The sequence below is a fragment of the Carassius auratus genome, unplaced genomic scaffold (genome assembly GCF_003368295.1).
Source record: "Carassius auratus strain Wakin unplaced genomic scaffold, ASM336829v1 scaf_tig00023573, whole genome shotgun sequence".
NCBI classification, from domain to species: domain Eukaryota; kingdom Metazoa; phylum Chordata; class Actinopteri; order Cypriniformes; family Cyprinidae; genus Carassius; species Carassius auratus.
Genome location: NW_020525280.1, coordinates 52,448 through 70,853, shown reverse-complemented (window position 1 = coordinate 70,853; position 18,406 = coordinate 52,448). Strand labels below are relative to the sequence as shown.

General features: G+C 34.9%; 1 pseudogene; it reads right to left on the bottom strand.

The window, feature by feature from the left end:
* Positions 1-1,459: 1,459 nt before the first annotated feature.
* LOC113077933 (band 4.1-like protein 3) lies at positions 1,460-17,939 on the bottom strand (annotated as a pseudogene).
* Between the last annotated feature and the right edge of the window lie 467 nt (positions 17,940-18,406).

The window sequence follows — 18,406 nt, the reverse complement described above, 5'->3', positions numbered from 1 at the left end:
TACAACTCAAACGACGCTCGCTCTGGAAAACAGCCTCTAACGGATCGTTTCTAAAACATCACGACCTCCGACGATCAGAAACCAGCAGAAGATGTTCTTTGAGAAAGGATTGCTCTCACAGCAACAGGAGATGCGTGTTAAATGAGATTTTGTCTTATTAATCTCGGAGACGTTTCCCAGACGGATTAAAGTGATCCTGAAGAGCGTCTCACAGTCAGACGGGGATCTCCTCTTTGAGTTTCAGACTCAGATAGCGCTGCTCAGGGAGGGCTTCAGAAAGATCTGCTCGACGGTTTTCCAGATTCCAGCAGAAGTTCCCACGATTCTGTGACAGCGCTGTAAATGAGCTCCGAGCTTCACAACATCACGTCTGACTAAATCAGGTCAATCTCATGAACACATTCAGGTTATATTACACCCCAAAAGCATATGTAGGACTGTTTAATTTTTTCCAAATTAAGTTTTATGTTTTTCAAAACTCGTTTTTTTTACCATTTTAATTTTCTAGTCGTTTTAATAATTAAACATCTTTTTTTTATGTCTAATTAATAAAAACCATGAAACGTACACAATGAGCAGCAATTTATTAAAAGTTTAACATAAATTACATTTTAAGGTCCTATTAAATATGCCCCCGCCCCAACAAAAAATAAAATAAAAATAAAAAATAATAATTCTGTTTAATTTTTTCAGAAATACTGTGTTTTTTCTGCTCAATAAATTCTGGTAAATATTTTTTCTGGAACATATTCCTTATAAAATCATGTTTTAATAATAACTGTATTATTACTAGTAATCCTATCAATTACATTAGCGTAATGTGTCTCCGTTTCTTCTTCGAGTTTAACCGAACTTTTATTTTGACAGGGTTGCCTTTCAGTTTTTCTCAGAAGGGCTCTCAGGGCAGGTCTAGAGATCGTTCATGTGCTCGTGTATCTGAGGACACGATCTTCACTGTGCATTTAGTAAACAAACACGTGGTTTATGATGTAGTGAACAGAAATATCTAACCTCCACAGCATCAGACGAACGATCCGGCTTCACTGGAACACCTTCAGGTTCAGCTTTATCCTCCTCTGACATCTACAGACACAAGAGAGAAGAAGCGTTCGTTAAGAAGATAATTGTGTCAGAGGCTGGTGGTGTGAAATAAACACTCCAGAAAACTAAACGGCTTAGGAACCAAACAAACGCTTCAATATCCAACAGTCAGGAGATGGTTTAATTGGGTTAAATGCCTTTTAAAACCATCTTTTCCAGCTCGTTTCAATTTGAGAAACATCAGCATCACAGTATCAGCAGTGGAGACAAACATGAGGATGACGATTGGCTTCAAACCAGTCTATGGAGGTTTGCTGGTCTTTGCTGGTTTCTCAGCCTGACCAGCTCGAAATAAAACCATAAAAGACCATCGAACCACCTTAAAGTGGTTTCTTTCTTCTCAGAACACCTTAGATGATCGATACCTGTGTCCTTATGTCAAAGCTGTCCTCAAGTCAGACTGTAAGGAGTAAGAAGTTGAAAGAGAGGACGAGAGACGAGTTATACACTCATTAAAAGCACAAAAACACAAGCTACTGAGAATAAAAGTCACTAAACTACACACCTCAGTCGCTGATGTGTCCTCATCACACGTGAAGTTTGTTTGATCGCTGTCTGTCTGTTCGAGCAAAGAACATCCCGGAAGAACGCAGCAATAAAGGAAAAAAACCTGATCAGATCATTACAGACCAGAGATTCTTGATGAGGATGTGACTCGACACGAAAGGAAGGTCTGCTCTTCGTCACGCAGCAGAGACCATGAGAACATGAACTGTGGAAGAGCCTTTTCCAAACAGTAATGATGACATTAAGCGCACAGTATGTGGTGAATGAGGACGAACAGATGAAACACTCTCTCTAACACACACACACACACACACACACACACCTCGTCGTCCGAGCGGTCCTGGAAGCCCTGCGTCAGAGACGATCCGAGCGACGCGGCTCCAGATAGCAGAGACACAGCGCCAGCGGGAAGGAGAGCGTGAGCGCGTACGGCACGGAGACCGAGGTGGAGAGCAGGAAGAAGAAGATGAAGAGGAAGCAGGGGATGAGCGAGGGAGATGTGATGGGCCTCGGTCAGGGAAGCTCAGGTAACCGTCGAGGTCCAGCAGCGAGGTGCGAGGGCAGAGAGAAGGAGAAGAGCGTTCCTCCTCGGCTCCTCTGGTCCAGTGTCTGCGTGCGAGACGCTTTACGATCCGCTTGGGCCTGACGCCGCCGGCGGCCCGCTGTGCTTTTGGCCGGACTGACGGAGGAAGCGCGCTTGCGGCTGATGTCTCTGCGTCTCCTGCGCACTTTAGTGGACGAGACGGGAGAAGACGGGAGAGAGAGCTCAGATCCCAACAGATCCGATGAGTACGGACACGACTGATGACGGTGGAGGGAAAACATGCGTGCATGAAATAAAAGTGCATGTTTGACAGAAAATGATGTGTGGTCAAGAGAAGAGAAAACAACAGTTTGATCAACATCGATCTGATGCTTTTCTACACATTCGCTTGTGCGGGAGAAAACATGCATGCGTAAAAAATAAAGTTTGAAACAAAAACGTGTGTGGTCAAGAGAGGAGCAAGAAAGCTGGTTAGAATTGATTAGACATCCTTTTTTTATTATAAAAAAAATAATAATTATAGAAATTTCAGAGAAATGGTACTACATTTTCAAATTGCATGCCCTGCTGTAAATTGTGACCGGTTGATGAAAAAACAAGCCTCTGTTTAATTCTACACATTTAAACTATTCGGAGAAGTTATCTAGGACTATTTATGGAGCAGATAAAATACATAAATCCATTTATTAATCAATTATTATTAAGACTTAACCCTGGAATCTGAGGTTTACATTTTTATGAAACTTTCAAAGCTTTATCTGAACATTTTGCTATGAGATAAACTGTCATCATTTAAAATCCAGACATTAGTGATTATGCAACAAAAAGTCATTTGACTTTTACTGAAGTGTCACTCATTTGACGTTACCTTGGTGATGGAGTGGGGCGGGGCCTGTTCTGATTCGTCAGCGCTGGTTTTATTCTCCTCCTCCACTGAGTTCATCTCCTCTTCCTTCTTCTCTGGCGTTTCCAAGGCGATGAGGTCATCTAAAGCAACAGCAGGTGTGGCGTTCTTCCCGTTGTCATGGGTGACCGTCACTGATCACACAGATACATTGTTACAATCATTCAGAAAAGATACATTTGATCCTACATCAAAAGAGAGGAACAAATCAGTATTTATATATGCAAAACTCCTTTGTACCTTATACACCAGAACAAACCATATATATATATATATATAAAATAAATATCTGCATTCATATTATTATACATGAACAATATTAACGGCTTTGCTTTAATTTGCTTTAATTATGTCACTAAAGTTAATGAATTATATCAATAATATAAATAATTTCTAAATAAATATTACATATATAATAATACACATGAGATATATATATATATATATATATATATATATATATATATATATATATATATATATATATATATATATATATATATATATATTTTTTTTTTTTTAGGTGTACATTAATTGTAATTTCTGAAGAAGGATGCATTTAGGACACACAGACTTGTAATGCATTTTAAGCACAGCCGTGTCCGGCAGGTCAGTGTGAGCTAGTGTTACGCACTGCTGTCCATGCTAGCGGTGACCGTGTGTCGTCGCTGGAACTGTGGAGCGGCCCGAGCGATCTGAGAGCTAGCGCGGCGCGTCTCTGCTTGTGTTCGGCCGCTGTAGCGGAACTTTGAGCCCAACATCAGGAAGCGCTTGGGCGGAGCTTCAGGAGAAACCAGCCTATCAGGACGCAAGAATCAGAACGCTAGTTAGTGATCATCTACATCTAAACATCCTCTGATGCTTTTAATGGAAACCTTACACATTTTCAACCACAAAAGATGAAATATTATGACAAAACATTTGTTTATACCAGTTATTTGGTAAAAAAAAAAACACAAAAAAAAAACAAAGAGGAGAAAGATTTTATTTTTAGTTAATTATAAAGCACTGAAGAAACTCAAGTATTTTAAGAACATAAAAACTGCTATCTGAAACAAAATAAAATAAGAAATAATATTTTATTTTATCTAGTTGCCAAAGCAACATTTTTCATTTTCATTTTAATTTAACTTCACAAACTAAAATAACAAAAAAAATATTTGTATATATTTTAAAATAAAAATAACTATAAAATACATATTTTTTTAAAAATATGTATTTCTAAAAAATAAAGCAGAAAATATAAAAACATAATAAAAACTAATTTTAATTATAAACCTATGAATATTATTAATAAAACTATTATAAATAAAACTTTTTTTAGTGTGAATTACTACAATGACAAACTGAAATAAAAATGAATAAAAACTAAAATGTACATATTTTTAAAAAACCTAACAAAATTACAAAAACACAATTTCAGATTAATAAAATAAAAATCAATAGAAAAAAAAATCAAAACCAACTCAAAATATAAATAAACACTATATTAATATCTCAATAATATAAATGTTCAAATTAAACCGAAGCAGTAAAACGACAAACTGAAAGAAACAAATAGTAAAAAATAAAAATGGATAAAAATGACAAAAACGATTAGATCTAAGAAATAAAAATGCTGAATGTTAACGCGCACAGCTGACCTGAAGAAGGTGTGATGCTCCACACACACTTTCCAGAGTCTCTTTGCTGCTTTGTGACTGAAGAGCTTGAATCCGATGGTGCTCTCGAACTGTTCCAGCTGAGAGGAGACAGAAAGACAAGCGTCTGAGACTCGTTCACACTCCATCAGACAAGCAGCAGTCCATCTCACCTCTCCTGGACGCACTCTGATGTAGAAGTTGTTCCTCTTGTAGGAGATCTTGATTATTTTGGGCCAGGCGAAGCGATTGATGCGCAGTTTATCTCTGTAGACGAGGAGGCCGCTGGAACAAACTCCCAGCATGATCTCCACACCCTCTGAATCCTGACAGAAACACAGGAACCGCTTCACACTCACATCAGCAGCACAAGAGATCACAGCAGGGTTATTACAACACTTCAACTACATCCACAAAATACTAAAAATTCTATATATATATATATATATATATATATATATATATATATATATATATATATATACACATATAACATGTTATATTATATGCACACACACATATACACATATATATACACACACACACACACACACAGTTTTTTTTATACCCAAAAGTTATTTTTATATCATTGATATAATAAGAGTTTTTGTAAAAAAACATTTTTTTTATTAGATTCTATTATATTTTACTTTTAAGTTTCATATTTTACTTTTTAAGAAATGTTGTCTTGGTAAATTAAAGTAAATTTATTTTATGTTATTTTATTTAAATAAAAATGTATTTAAAAAAAGGACAAAAACACAACTAAAATTTCAACATTAAAATGAAAATGTAATATAAAACTTAAAATATTAATAAAAACTGTTTTGTATTTTTTTTTTCATGTATAGTACTGTATGTATGATATTTTTTCCTATTAAATTTCTAATTAAATTTTAATTGTTTTAGTAAAAAGTTTAACTAAATTTAAAATGTTTCGTTGGCAGCCAGCTGATCTCTCCAGTGATGTGTGGTTTGTTCGGAGGACAGTATTTGTCTGAGATACAACTATTAGAAAATCTGGAATATGAGGGAGCAAAAAAATCTAAATATTGAGAAAATCATCTTTAAAGTTGTTCAGATGAAGTTCTTAGCAATGAATATTACTAATCAAACATTACATTTTTATATATTTACGGTAGGAAAGTTACTAAATATCTTCATGGAACATGATCTTTACTTAATATCCTAATGATTTTTTGGCATACATTTTTTTATTTTTATAATTTTGACCCATCCAATGTTTATTTTTGGCTATTGCTACAAATATAACCCAGAGACTTGAGACTGGTTTTGTTCTCCAGGGTCACATCTGCTTTGATCGAGTGACTCTAGACTCATTCAGGAGATGTGTACTAGAAACACCAAGCGTATAAAAGTGAGACACTATGAAAATAACACGTTGGGCAGTGAGAGCTAGAAATGTTGGGAAAAATTCAATGTAAAAAAAAAAAAAAAAAAAAAAAACCCTTCAAACCTGCTCGGTTCAATCTGCTTTCAACAGTGTTTCTGAGAAATTGCTCCCTGTGCCTTTAAAATGGTTGTGTTTATTAAAAATCTGAAATAATTTTTGATGATGCTTTTATGTAACACTTCACTTCAGGATCAGTGTCATTATCGGTGTAACACAAGTGTTTAAATAAACATTATACAATGATAAATCATAATCAGAAATCTGATTGGATGAGCTGTCGCTGAAAAAGTGGGCGGGGCTAATGCACTTCACTTGAGCGGAGTTCATCAGCCCACTTTTTCAGCAGCGCTGGTTTCTGAAGTATTTTTGCCATTCATTGTTCTAACAGGGATTTTTTAAAGCAACCAGCTACGAAGAGAATCAAGCACTACAAACTTTCATTTGAAGCAAGAAAATAAAGTATTTTGCGCTTCATGGGAGTGGGCGGAGCTAAAGATCGCTTTTGGGCAGGTTGTTTGCTGCAACTCCCTGATTGGTGGAATTTCCTGTACAGCATCATGGGTAATGTAGTTTTCCACAACAAACTTCACTATTAAACTTGATTCTATTGAAAATGAGTTGACTTCACTTTTTGTCTATTTGCGTAAATGTGTGCACATTAGATCATGCCTAATTTGCCTATTTAGACATTTCAGAAAACTTGTATAAGACAACAATTGTCTTAATTGATTGTGATTTTTAACTGTTGTAATGTCAGGACGAGCAGCACTGCAGCAGTTTGGTGAGAGAAGTGTTAAAACAGCACACACACGCGCACACACACACACACCTTGGCATGATGCAGGTCGACTCCGTACATGGAGAGTTTCTTTGCGTTTTCCAGGAACATCATGTCAGCTTCAGCAGGAGTCATTCCTCTGTAAACACACACACACACACACACACAGATTACTGATAAATGAACTGGTGAACACACACCTACAGATTCCCCGTGTTTGCAGGTGAACTTTTAAACACTTGATATGAATATGAAGGAATTCATTCATTCTCATCCTTAAACATTCAGAACTTAAAAACTCTAAAATGATCAAATCTGAATATTATATTTGAATGGGATGACCAAAATATACTTTGTGTCATACAAATTATTTTTTTTAAAATATAAAATCCCCATTATAACCAGTAGATGGCAGCAGAGGAGCACTTATTGACTTCTCAGTCATTCGGTTCTACTTTTTCTCTACAATTAGAAATTATAAAATCTCTATTCTTAAATATCAAATCATCAAGAAATCAGATTTTTTCAGGATTTCACACTTTTTTTGTGCATGAATCAAAGTCGCAAAGTGTCTTAAAGAACACAAACTTTTCTTCAGTTTGCAAGTAAATCATACAAAATCACTGAAGTTGTCCAAAATAATACTACAGAAGAATAATGGTACATTTTAATAAGAGAGGAATACATTGAACAGCAAAAATAATTACAACTTTAACTAAAATGGAAAATATTAAAAAGACAGATGAAATATATTTTTAATAGTATCTCGATGACACACAAATACCAGGGTGTGACAGGAGTGTCTCTCATGATGTAAAACTCACTTGTGTCCGCGGTGGAGCTCCAGCACTTTCTCCTCCAGCTCTTTGGTCTGATTCGGGGCCAGACACATGTCAGTGATGTAACTGGAGCCCTGCAGCTCAGAGTCACAGTCTCCCAGCTCCGACTGAGCCGTGTAGGAGCCCAACACTGCGTGTGTGGAGAAAGAACACGGCAAACGGCCAGAAACCACGTCATCTCTCAGCTGCAGACACAGGAAATACCTGAGAGAGAGAGAGAGAGAGAGAGAGAGAGAGAGAGAGAGACGGAGGTGGGGGGGGGGGGAAGAGAGACAGAGAGAGAGAGAGACAGAGAGAGAGAGAGAAGTGATTAATAGACCTCTATTACACTACTAAAAACTTTACTAAAACTCCATCTAATACAAAAAAGTGTTAAGATACTAAAAAGCATCTAACACAAGTGTTATTTTAGAATCACTGAAATATTAGAAGTTGAATTCATTTTTCTTTTCATCTTTTTTTTGTTACATTTATACTAATGAGTTTTTTTATGCCATGTAGTTTTTTTATGAATTAATGAATATAAATATTTAAAATATTCAAAATAACATAAAATAAAATAACAAAAAAGAAAAAATTATAAATAAAATATTAATACAATTATTGTTTATTTTATTCATTATTTGTATTATTTCCATTTTAGTTTTGGTTATTTTGGTACATCAAGTTGAATTCAATGCAAATGAGAAATTTATCTTTGGCTTCGTTGTTATTAATATTATTTTAATTAATAAAATAAACCTGGTGATGTCCTCGGAGAGCTGCGATGGATCGGGAGGATAAAACTTCACGCTGAAGGCACAGTTCCAGGGATCAGCTGAAAAACACAAGACCTTCCTGTAAGAACCTGAAGAGGTTTGGATGGAGACAAAGCAGGAGTGTGTGAGGGAGAGACGTACTGCTGATCTGCTTCTTCATCTCTTTAGAAACGTCCAGCCAGCTCTGTGGGAAAAGCAGGAGGTTCTTCATTGAAAAACAGGCTGAGAGACATGAAATCAGATCAGAGGAAGAAGACAAACACAAACACCTTCTGGTTTTCATCGTCCCGGTATGTGATGCCGAAATAGTCCTTCTCCAGGAGATTCAGGTGATCACAAACCTTATCGAACAGAACCTGACCTTTCGCTCTTTTCTGTAGAACACAAACACACACAGAGTCTTAAAGGGACAGTACAGCCAATAATCAGTACTCTGTAGGGATGCAAATATATTATCAATATCACAATAGTCTCGATATGAAACGATAGATTGGGCAAAAAAGTGTAGTTTTTAAAATCCATTTAAACTTCTTATTCAAAGAGTACTGTTTTTCATTGTATTTTGTAAAAAATTATAAAATAATTTAAATAAAGGTGTTACAATAAAAATTTAATATAAATAATAGTAATACATTTTTAAAAGTCTTTAAAAAAATCTGTGTTTTTCCCCAAGTTGTAATTTGTCATTGTAATGCCCTTCCTGTTTTATTTGGTAAATTAGGAGTAAACCCACAGGAACGAGGGTGGACTGGTCTCTGAACACTCGTGACTCGTTTAGACCCTCAGAAGCAGACCGGTCAGATTCTGTTTATTCACACAGATACACACATCTGTTTCTGTTCCTCTGAGAATCAAGCCTCCACTCACTCTCACAGATAAACCATGCTTACAAACTTACATTATGACATTACCATCACTTTAGAGGAAAGACAAGTGACTAGATTTGTGTAATTCTACGCTGCATCAGATTCGTGCTGCTTCAATGCCCTGAACACATCTGAACAACTGCACTGATTCACTGAACTAAATTGGAATTTGTTTTGGTGCAATTACCAAAATTTCACTAAATATTAGAACTGTCATTTAAAAAAATTTTTTTTAATTATTATTACTAAGTTTTATTTTACTGTACAACTGTATTATAATATAATATTTTCTATTATTTTGTAACTTTTTTTTTTACATTTTTTACCAAAATACCAATAATATTTTATAATCAAATTGGAATATAATTACATAATGACTTTTCTGGCCAATGTAAACTAGGAACACACAGCAAACATAAAGCACTTTCCTAAAATCACAATACTAAACTTAATCAGAAAAATTACAGGTTTTTAACTACAATGTGATTTCTGAAAAAAAAAAAAAAAAAAAAAAAAAAAATAATAATAATAATAATAATAATAATAATAATAATAATAATATATATATATATATATATATATATATATATATATATTTTTTTTTTTTTCTCTCACAAAATTTGATTCCAACCACATTTTGACTGAGTGATAATAATAATAACATTTTTTAAATTACTTAATAATTAAGTATTATCTTATAGTCATATTGATGAATAAACCAAACAATATTTTTTGGTCAAATTGTGAAACCATATAAACAAGCTTAAACATGAAATTTAATTCAAAATGTTTAGCTGAGAAAAATAAAAAAGTTAATAAAATTCACACATTTCTGGACACTATGCTGATCTGTAACTGTCCTTCATCCTCATCACCCACCTCCACGGTGCAGGTGTAGTCTGAGCCGTCCAGCAGTCTGACCTTACACTCCATGACCTTCAGTCTCTCTGCCTCTGCTGCTCAAAGACTTCTGGGAAACGTAGTCGTCCTCGTGCTGCTGCTGATCCGCCGATCTGACCTCTGCGTGACCCTGCGGACCCAAACACAGCAAACCAGTTCATCCAAATATCTCAACCAGTCTTATTATTATATTATTTTAGCATCACTGAGATGCTATTACAGTTTTATTAATAGTCTGAATTAGTTTGTAAATTGGTTGATTGTATTTACAATAACGGCAGATGCAAGTTAAACATTCTTTTTATATTATAAAACATGACTCCGACAAAAAGATTCAAAATTCTATAAAAGAATCCACAGGTTTACTTGTGATAACAACTGTAATAAATAAGTCCTTAAAAGTTTTTTATAAATTTTATTTCCACTTTAGTACATCAGGTTAAACAAAATACAAATTTAAAATGGCAACTTGTTGAAACAAAATACGTTTAAAAAATATAATTGTATGGTTTTAAATATAAAAAATCTGATCTAAATGAACTATCAGAAAGGTCAGTCTCATTAAAAATAGATTTATTTCAATGTTAATGAACATCTTTCACTTTAGAGCAATAATCTGGCTTTAAACTTTAAACAGCCATCTGTTATTAAAGAGCCACATAATAAAACTGACAGAATCTGAAAGCTGAGACTTTGTTTCATTTTTAAAGTAACAAAGATTTTAGGATGAGACTGTCTGATTCAGTTTTGTTCATGCATCAGCTGAAAGCAGCATGGACTGATTCTTGGGATTAAAGAAATGACATTGGTTCATTAAAATCACTAGCAGTGTTGGGGGTAACGCATTAGAAGCTTACTTTAACTAGTAAACTAATGCATTACTTTTTAATCTCATCTTTTGTTTCTCATGTGTTGACTGACAGCTGCGCCCTCTACTGTACAGATCTGAACTCACATTTCCTTCAGACTCAGACGTGTGCGTTTCACTTTTGTTGTGAAAGTGCTTTTACATACAATTTAACATTAAAAACAAACATTTAAGCCCTGTCCAGATTTAAAAAGTAACATAACACATTACTTTCCCAAAAAAGTAACTAAGTAACGTAATGCATAACTTTTTTTAGTGAGTAGCGCAACATTGTAACGCATGACATTAGTAACTAGTGACTAAGCTGTAAAGAGAAGCAGACTATAGGCTTCTGATCGGACACTACACTAAAGACTGGATGTCTGTGAGGCTCTCACCGGGCCGTCGTGTGCTGATGATCGTCCGTCTGCTGTGCTCTGATTCTGAGTCTGGATCTGTCGTCATGGTCAGTTACACTGGAACGACACGCACCCATATATCTATCTTCAGACGTTTCACAACAGCACTGGACTGGAGTGAGCAGTGTGTGTTAATGTGGGAATCAGAGCACAGAAACATGACAGGAGTTTATATTTAGCGGGATGTTTACGCTGTGTTTCTGAAAGCACAAGAACTCCAGGATCAGAGTGTGTTCCTGTACACAGCGTGTCAGCTTGTGTTTATCTGTGACCGGCGTCAACTAGAGACAGCAACACTCAAACACACTCCACACCGGAGAGACGCTTTAGATCAGAAAGAGAACACTAACTCTGCTTTTCCATGCTTAATTCAGTAAAGCTGCTTGATTTAAGGCTATATATTGCATAATAAACATGACTGGACTTTACTTAGAACTCGTGCAAACATCCACATCGCTGTAATCAAATGCCTTCTTAATAGAGATGCACCTATTGCAATTTTCTTGGCTGATTCAGATTTTTTTTGTAAGTGTGACCTGCCAATACCAATTTTCTTTCCACAAACTAAAAACAGTAAACAGTAGGTGACAGCTCTCATCCCATCAAACTAAAACAGGGTCTCCAGCGTTTACAAACGTCTCCATTTTCAAGGGTCAAAAACCTGGAGAAGTGTAAACGACAGACAAAACCGTAGCCAAAGTTATGCATTTTAAAACTAAAAAGCACTGTGTAAACGTAGCCTAACATGTGTCCTAACTACACGTGATGCAACACCGTGATAAAAGGTATATCTTCTTCGTGGTAATCAGTTTTTGTCCTAACTAGCCGCGACAGTGACATGCAATTTCCGCAACTTTCGTGGCTGGAGCATAAACCATCTCTTTTCATTAAGTCAGAAGGGAAACTTACAGTTCACTCACTTTCTGGAATATTTTGGGAATTTCCCTTCAGGAAATTAAAGTACATCCAATATCTCCACACTGAGCCGTAAAAAAACACGCACATTTATGAAATAAAAGTCTTTATACCACAACATCTTTAAAAATCTGTGCAAAACCCATCCAAACAGAAGATGCTGGAGACACACGACCCGTCCTGACCTGACGTCAGTGTAGCGTGTGTTAAACCCTTTATTATTACATTTCACAGAAGAATAACACGATAAATACTCGCCATGCATGCGTTTATTTGATCAAAAATACTGTCAAATTGTGAAATATTATTACATTTTAAAACATCTGTTTTCTGAGTGAATCTGTGTTAAAGTGTAATTTATTTCTGTGATGTGCAGCTGTATTTTCAGCATCATTACTATTTTTTCATGTTTTCAACATTGATAATAATCAGAAATGTTTCTTGAATCATTATTCTGATTTCTGAAGATCATGTGACACTGAAGACTGGAGGAATGATGCTGAAAATACAGCTGTGCATCACAGAAATAAATTACTCTTTAACACAGATTCACACAGAAAACAGATGCTTTACATTAGAATAATATTTCACAATTTTTACAGCATTTTCTAAAAATAAATGCAGCTTCTGTGAGCCGTGAACTTGATGAACAATATAAAATCTTAAATATTCCCAACATCTTTATGCGAGTGAACAGTGCGAAGTCTAAACTTATTAACAGTCTACAGAAACAGACTTGTGTGAGGTTTCTGTGGCCCAGTGGTTAAAGATTTGTGCCGGTGATCATCAAATCATAAAGTATCATTGGAAACTTACTTTAACCTGCAATAAACACGCTGCAAATCAAGTTACGTGACAAATCTCTGAACAAACTTGGTTTACATTCACAAACAGTCTTCTATCTCTTGATCAATACATAATATTGATTTACAATCAGCTGATTCTACAAGTGACTCCTGGAATGTAAGAAACATGATCTAAAACCGGAATCAACAGAGCCGTCTATGATTTTACTGCAAGCATGATGCAATCAAGCAACAAACAACTGATTCCAATTAGGATAATGAGCTACAAATATGTAAAAGTAAACAAATATGTAATAGCCGATATCGATATATCAGCCGATATTATTTGTGTATATTACAGTACATTCGTGTGTCCAAACATTTGACTGGTACTGTACTTTAATAAAATCAATGGTATTCTGAACAGCATAGTTTTTCACTGACATGAAACATTAATCGGAATTAACTGTCAGTCTGCTTCATTTCAAACCTGTCAAGCGTTCCGAGTATTTAAAAACACAAAACGCGCCAAAAATAATAACCGTGCGTCAGTAATAATAATAATACAATATAGAAGTTACTGTACATCAAAATCTCAAGCTTTCTGCATTTCTCTAACCCAGTTTTTGGTTAAATGTCCAGCGTTTTGCGTTTGACAGCGCAGAAATCATGTTTTGTGGATAACTGTACTCATAAAACACCTGTAACGTTAATCTTAAATATCCGTGACGCTAATATACTGAATGTAGCGTTATTTTATATCGCACACGCAGATGTTTCGCTGCTACGCCTTTTAAACATAACGTAAACATCACAAACAGATGTGTTTAATCCACAACGTTCGGTGCTTCTGTAGGTAAGCATGTCACTCAAACGCTAGAAAACAACACAAACTCGTTAACGTTACCGGACTCTGCGCTCCTCTCTTAGCGACACCACACCGACGGCACTGGCGGGAGCGCGCGCGCAGCGAGCGGCGCATTCAAAGTCACGTCACCGTCAGCACGCACTGTACGCAACAGCTGAAAGCACGAGATCATACGAACAGCTGTGACGCACGCAATAATGTTACATATCTATTAAGATGAAGATATAAAAGAAAACAAAATCTGGTGAACCGTATTATATTAATTGGTAAATTTTATATTCTCAACAGCAAAAGGATATTATTATTTAACAATTAAAAATGCTAAAATTATTATATAAAAGTATTCTTAACCATGTTTTAATGTCGAATTATTATAATTTTTCTTGGTTCTCTTAAATGTACTCAAAAAATATATAATTATTTATTACCTAAACAAAACGAAACTTTATAGTTTGTTCTCATTTGAATTTACTCATTTAATTTATTTATCTAGTTTTATTTACTTAAATTTACTGTAGGTGAATTCCATTATAGACAAAATTAACACAAAAGCAAAAGACTAAATCACGTGTTTATGGCAGAATTGTTTGTTTCTCAACTCTATTAAAAATATTGATGACAAAAATCTAGGTGATCTTGATTTAACTGAAATTTAACTGCATTTAATTTATTTAAAATGTCTTTTATGCAAATGTATATTTTTTTTTTTTCGTAAACTCAATGTCATTTTTTTTTCTTGGATGTCTTGTTTATCTTTAAATTATCTTCAGTTCTTTCAATTTTACAATGATTAAAATATATTATATTTTAAATAAATAGAAGCTCAATGTAAATTAACAAACAGCCAAAGAGCAAATTAAAATATCAAAGCAAATGAAGCTATTTTCCAAACTTTTGACTCTACAGCGTCTGTGATGAAAAACAACATGTTTTTTTGTACTCTCTTGTCTTATATATATGTGTCTCAATGCTGTAGGTTCTGTTTGTTAATCATGACGTTTTGAGATTATAACTGTATTTATACACCTCTCACACACACAAAGCGTGTGTTTTGAAGTCGTGGTCGGTCTATTATTTCATAACAATTAAACAAAGATCTTAATGCCATAAAATAAGCTTAAGTTTCCAAATGCAATATAATTTCTTTTTTAAATACATTTTCAATTTTAAATATTTTAAATTGTGTTGGAAAATAGTTTTTATTCATCTTTTGTAAGTCACTTTGGATAAAAGTGTCTGCTTAATGCATAAATCTAATTCACGTTCATTGTGAATAATTCAGCAATGCATATAATTCAAATGCAAACGTAATGATTTGTTCATCCTGCATTAATATTAAAGCAATATGACATACACAATCACCGGTCCATTCATTCTAATGAAACATTCTTGCCAGTTAAGCAATTCAGTAAAATCAATCTCTTTTGCTGACGTCCCTGAAAAGTGCCAGAAAACGGCTTATATTAAATTGAAATAAAGGATATAATCAGTCAGTAAGTTAGTCGCTTGTAGTTGAACGGCTGTGAACCATGAGCAGCTTAAACTGGAATCAGAGACGTTTCTCAAGCTCAGAATGACACACAAAGTCCAGTGTATGAGTCTGAGCAATCCTAAACCGGTTTCAGACGCACAATGACCGCACATGACCGCGCTGCACTTCTTCATACTGCTTCACAAACACTTTTAGATGCTGCATAAGCAAAAGATAACACACAGAAGTCAGACACTTACTGACTATGTCAAAATCCTTAATTAACTTCTGCTTCCAGTTAGTTATAAAGGCTCAGGAAGCATCACATTTAACAATCAGCATTAAACGCACAGACCTCAGATCATTACACAGTGTATTTACATCAGGCTTTATCTGGTGCTAATGAAGAGAATCTCACAAAAGATGTCAAGAACATCTCAAGGTCATTCTCACACAACTATACATTTGCATAATGCAATCAAAGCCTATTCATTATTTCTGAGTGATTTTTGTATTTTTGTTGTAGTGTACTCTTAAAAGTAAACAGTCAAGATAGCTACTATAAAAGTGTGAATGTCATAATTATAACCCTGTTGATTCCTGCATGTTCATGTTTCTCAGGAGTGTTTCTCAGACGGATCCACTATAATAGGCTCTTGTCTTGTCTTTATATGGACAAAAGCAGCGTCTTATCAGACCTTTGACCGAACACAAGGTCTGTGCTGTTATCAGGAGCTACACTCACGTGGACCAGGTCTCAAGAACTCGGACTGAAAAGTGCAACACGAGCACGAGCAAAGTCTAAAGGAGCTCAGACCTTTGAGCGGCTTCTTATCAGCTGATAAACTGAGCCACGCCCACGTGACCTCTGACCCCGAGAGCTGACGGCCAGCAGCATCACAGACGACCCTCGTGCCCTGAAGAAGCGTCCCAGACAGTGCTTCGTTTCTGTTTACACCAACATTTTGTTTGTGGTTTTAAAAAGACAATGTCAGGATCTCACTGCCAGCTCAAACAAACAAACAAATAACATGCATTAAATATGAAAAAGTTATTTTTAAAGTAATAATAATAAGAAAAAAAAATCAACAAAGATATTTTTAATTCATGTTTTAATTTAAAAAGCCATGCTGTGCATCATTTGATGATAAGATCATTTTATTTGATAACATTTATTTGCTTAATCAATAAAATGCAGTGTTTTTGTTGATGTAAATTAAATTTTTGATTTTCATTTTATTAAAAATGCAATAAGTTCCTATAGTATTATTAATGAGTTTTATTAGACACTATTATTTATGATACATTTTTATATATTTTTTTTTTTATAAATCATAAAAAACTGAATCCGAATAAATTAATAAAACACTAAATTTAAGGGACAATAAGTTTCATGGACCTAGAGTTTAATTGTGAACAAAACATAGTTATTTTAACGAACAACAATCAAATGCGAAGATGGTTTTCACTGTAAATTATAAGATGACTCATTATCAGATACTGTACATTTAACAGTATTTTAGTGTAAAATTGCAACCCGTGTCCTTAAGAATTACCGTGTTTACATAAAAATTAAAAAACAAGTAATACTTGAAAGTCTGTATTGACTGTATACTGATGTGAAGCAGCTCCTCATCTACTGTATAAACATGAACGGTTAAATTCTTCCCGTTTATCTGCCCCAGTGACTGCTGATCAATCAGAAAGTGAAGCAACAGTGCTTCATCAAGCTCCTCACAGATTACTGAGAAGTCTCGCATGCATTTCTCCTTTAATAACGTCTCGAAGAAGCCCAAAATCCTGTCGCACGTCAGCAAAACCGGCGAGAGGAAATGAAACGTAGTGAAAATCTCTTCCTCTTTCTGAAGAGTTTGCAGTCACACAGCAATGACTCAAACACACGAAACACACTCTCAGCACCTTATACACACGAAAGCGTAGGAAAACCAGACCAAAAACTGGAAGCTACAATCTCTTGAAGCACATTTACACAAAGTATCAAAAGATCAAAGCAGCTCTTTCTTAAAAAGTTACTGTTTGAAATCAGCTTCTCTTTGGAGAAAACCAATGAGGATTTAATTTCCAGACCTGACTTTTGACTCCTAAAGCACCGAGGAACCAAGATATCTTAATGTCATCGGCTCATTGCTTTCTTTCTGATTTGATCTTCAGCCTCAGCTTGGGCTCTTTAAACCATTGCATGCCAAAGTGAATCTGAAAGAGTTCCTGCAGAATGATTTGGCAGATTTGGGGGTTTCCTGTGCTGTAAATAGGCTACACCAAATAGATTTGTCTGGAAAACCCCCAGATGTCAAAGATATCCTCGTGTTTCTTTTGGAAAGTGACTCACCCAGCGATGCACATCCATATCCGCACACCATCAGCACATATTCCAGGGAGAAAAGAGAGGAAAAACAGCGATCAACATCTCTAGCCGCTTCAACATCAGACATTCAACATGTGCTTAGAGTTTAAACAAGTACGACACGCAATACTGCAATTTGATGTGATATATTGCATCAAAAATTACATTTTTAACTATTCTTTCATAACTTATTACACACACAGCTGTTGTAAAACCATAATAATTTAAAACTACAGAAATACCATACTACTAAATTTCATCTATAACACCACGTGAACATTTAAAAAAGACCTGAAGTAAAAAAGATAGTTAAAAATACTGAAAACATTAAAAAAAATTAATTAGTGGTTGCCCACTTGTCAATTTTTTTTGCAAATGCATGTGCCAACATCATATTTCTCTGTTAAAAAAAAAATAGTTTATTATATTTGACGATTCTAGGAAACTGTAAGTAAATATTTCCCGTGGTTGGACACCAAAAGTTC